Source organism: Erinaceus europaeus, chromosome 10 (assembly GCF_950295315.1).
Source record: "Erinaceus europaeus chromosome 10, mEriEur2.1, whole genome shotgun sequence".
In the NCBI taxonomy this organism is placed as follows: Eukaryota; Metazoa; Chordata; class Mammalia; order Eulipotyphla; family Erinaceidae; genus Erinaceus; species Erinaceus europaeus.
Window position 1 is genome coordinate 20,903,662 of NC_080171.1, and position 3,829 is coordinate 20,907,490.

At 40.4% G+C, this 3,829-nt stretch overlaps 1 non-coding gene across 1 annotated transcript; it reads left to right on the forward strand.

The window, feature by feature from the left end:
• Window positions 1–840: 840 nt before the first annotated feature.
• On the forward strand, window positions 841–947 carry LOC132541012 (U6 spliceosomal RNA). The gene has a single exon (XR_009552207.1). It is a non-coding gene; the product is annotated as a U6 spliceosomal RNA (small nuclear RNA).
• Window positions 948–3,829: the final 2,882 nt, after the last annotated feature.

The window sequence follows — 3,829 nt, forward strand, 5'->3', positions numbered from 1 at the left end:
TTATTGGTGTAAGAGAGAGAATCAGAGCATCACTAAGAACATGAGAATCTAACAATTTATTCCATTATGCCACTTCTAATGCCTTCATTTTGCTTTTTTACAACTCTAAACACTTAGATGAGTAGTATTGTATCCAAGTGTGTGTTGTAGTAAGCCTGAGCAGGAAGACTGTGGGATTCTCTTTTTTTGATTTACCAGAGTTTTATTTGTTTTCTTCAGTGATGGTGTGGTAGGTGGGATAAAGACTGAAAAAAAAAAGGTCAAGAAACAATAAACAAGGGAATTATCTTTTCTTAATTTATTTATAAAAAGTAAATACTGACGAAAACCATAGGATAAGAGGGGTACAACTGCACACAGTTCCCACTACCAGAACTCTGTATCCTAACCCTTCCCCTGATAGCTTTCCTATTCTTTATCCCTCTGGGAGTATGGACCCAGGGTTATTGTGGGGTGCAATACGTGAAAGGTCTGGCTTCTGTAATTGCTTCCCCACTGAACATGGGTGTTGGCAGGCTGATCCACATTCTCAGCCTGTCTCTTTCTTTCCCTAGTGGGGCAGGAACCTGGGGATGCGGGGCTCCAGGACACATTGGTGGGGTCATTTGCCTACCTAGGGAAGTCAGGTTGGCATCATGGTAGCATCTGGAACCTGGTGGCTGAAAAAAAAGTTATAAAGCCAAACAAATTGTTGACTAATCATGAACTTAAAGGCTGGAATAGTTCAGATGAAGAGTTGGGGGTGATCTCTGTTTTGTAGACATAGTAGTCCTATTTTAGTTATATCCCAAAGAGCCCATGACTATACTAGTTTTGCTGTAATCAAATTATTTGGCAATTGTGCTCGCTTCGGCAGCACATATACTAAAATTGGAACGATACAGAGAAGATTAGCATGGCCCCTGCGCAAGGATGACACGCAAATTCGTGAAGCGTTCCATATTTAAAAAAAAAAAAATTATTTGGCAATTGTGTTAACTTTGAAAATACCTTTGTTAGTATTTGCTGTATAATACACAACATCACCATAATTTTTGTCCTTTGACATTATTTGTATATAGCTGTGTCTTATAGAGTAATGCTACTGGTTGCTTCTGTTAAAGGGAATTATCTTAATTCAACATGCTGAATATTGGAGTATGTGTACAGAGAGAGACTGGAGATTGGGATATCAGTTAGGATTCTCTTACCAGAATGTAGGCAGGAGCAAATAAAGGTCTTAATTAAGCAGACCACAGTGGCAATAGTAAAACACAGTGGGAATAGTAAAACAAATTGGAGTAAAATAGGTTGTAGACTTCCTTTAAGAGGCTTAGGCAATTTTTTTTCCACTGCTATTTATTCTTGCAGAGAGAAAAAATTTATTCCGGTGACTCTCAGGTAGTTTCCGCAACTAAAATCACAAGTACTGTGTTTTCCTTCTCTCAGTTTATGAGGAGAGTTTGATGTGAAGGTTAGTTTGGTCTTGCCAAGGTCCACCAAGAGAAAGATGCTTCACTGAAGGCCTGAGAAAGGATAGACACAGGAAAGGCATTTGTTCTTTATATTACTGCATACTTTAAGTATGTTGGAGGAAGTAGAGTAGGCAGGGAAGGAGAAAAAGAAAGTTCTAAGCTAGGCAGGAGTTCTGTGTCAGCATTTGTATACTGATGCAAGGTATACATGTATGAACATTTACTATTATTATTATTTTTAATTTTTATTTATAAAATGGAAACACTGACAAGACCATAGGATAAGAGGGAAACAATTCCTACCAACAGAACTCCATATACCATCACCACCCCTGATAACTTCTCTATTCTTTAACTCCATGGGAGTATGGATCCAGGGTCATTATGGGGTGCAGAAGGTGGAAGGTTTGGCTTCTGTAATTGCTTCCCCACTGAACAGTGGGTACTGGCAGGCCAATCTGTTGTTAAAATTCGGAAGGCTCTTGCTGGCCGGGCTAGCTTCACGGGCTGGTAACAGAGACACGGAGACAACGGCTGGGCAGGGAAGCTGTATTTCTTTATTCAGGAACAACGATTCATAAACTAAGACAAACTAATCACCAAACAGAACTCTGCTGTCTCTTTGCGGCGGCACAAACACTCTTACTTTCGAACTCAGGAACTCTCTCTTACTCTGGAACTCTGGAACTCTCGTACTGGGGAACCCTCTAGAACTCTGTCACTCTGCAACTCTGGCGGGTTCCTAGGGGCGGGGCCAAGCGGGCCCGCGAAATTAACTGGACTGATCTAATTCTCTTGGCGGGGGAGAACTAGAACCCAATGTAAAGCATACAACACCAATCCATACTCCCAGCCTGTCTCTTTACCTAGTGGGGCAGGGCTCTGAGGAAGTGGAGCTCCAGGACACAATGATGTGGTCTGTCCAGGGAAGTCTGGTTGGCATCATGTTAGCATCTGGAAGCTGCTGGCTGAAAAAGAGTTAACATATAAAGTCATAAAAATTGTTGATGAACCTAATGGCTGGAATATTGCAGGTGAAGATTTGAGGTCTCCATTTTGGAAAAAGCTAGTAGGTCTATTTTAGGTATATTCCAAAGGGTCCATGACTTTATAAGATTTTGTCTGAGCCTGACATCTGATATGCAGCTGGACCCAAGTTATTGTCTGGATAGATGATGTCATGGCTGGGAAAAGGACCAGAAAGCTGTATCAGGGAAGAGAGATCCCAGACAAAATGGGAGAAGATCTTCACATGTAATACATCAGACAAGAGATTAATCACCAACATTTATAAAGGGCTCAGCAAACTTAGCAACAAAAAAGCAAATGACTCCATCCAAAAATGGGCAGAGGATATGAATAGAACATTCACTACAGAAGAGATCCAAAAGGATAACAAACATATCAAAAATTGCTCTAGGTCGCTGATTGTCAGAGAAATTTAAATAAAGACAACATTGAGATACCACCTCACCCCTGTGAGAATGGCATACATCAAAAAGGACAGCAGCAACAAATGCTGGAGAGGCTGTGGGGACAGAGGAACCCTTCTGCACTGCTGATGGGAATGTAAATTGGTCCAATCTCTGTGGAGAGCATTCTGGAGAACTCTCACAAGGCTAGACATGGACTTTCCATATGGCCCAGTAATTCCTCTCCTGGGGATATATCTCAAGGATTCCATAATGACCAATCAAAAAGATATGTGTAATCCTATGTTCATAGCAGCACAATTCATAATAGCTAAAACCTGGAAGCAACCCAGGTGCCCAACAACAGATGAGTGGCTGAGAAAGCTGTGGCATATATACACAATGGAATACTATGCAGCTATTAAGAACAATGAACCCACTGTTTCTGACCCATCTTGGATGGAGCTAGAAGGAATTATGTTAAGTGAGCTAAGTCAGAAAGATAAAGATGAGTATGGGATGATCCCACTCATCAACGGAAGTTGAGAATGTATGTATTTCTTTTCTGTCCTCAGATCACAGGTTAAAGGACAATGCTGTAGTTAGGTTTTAAATCTCTATATATCATCAACACAGTGCTTGTAACAATGAAGATATATATATATTTTACCAGAGCGTTGTTTAACTCTGTCAGTGATACAAGGGATAGAACCTGGGACTTTGGTGTGATAGTTTGTTTGCATAACCATTATGCTATATTTACCTGCACAGTGAAGATATTCTAGCTCAAAGTTTAGGAGTTTTCCCAAAGATCTCAAATGGTGAACTAAAGATTCAGCTATTTACCTAAGTTAATATTCTTTCCATGACTGTTTCCACTATCGATATATATATGTATATACGACAGAGGACCTAGGGGGGATTGTATTGTTATGTGGAAAACTGAGAAACGTTATGCATGTA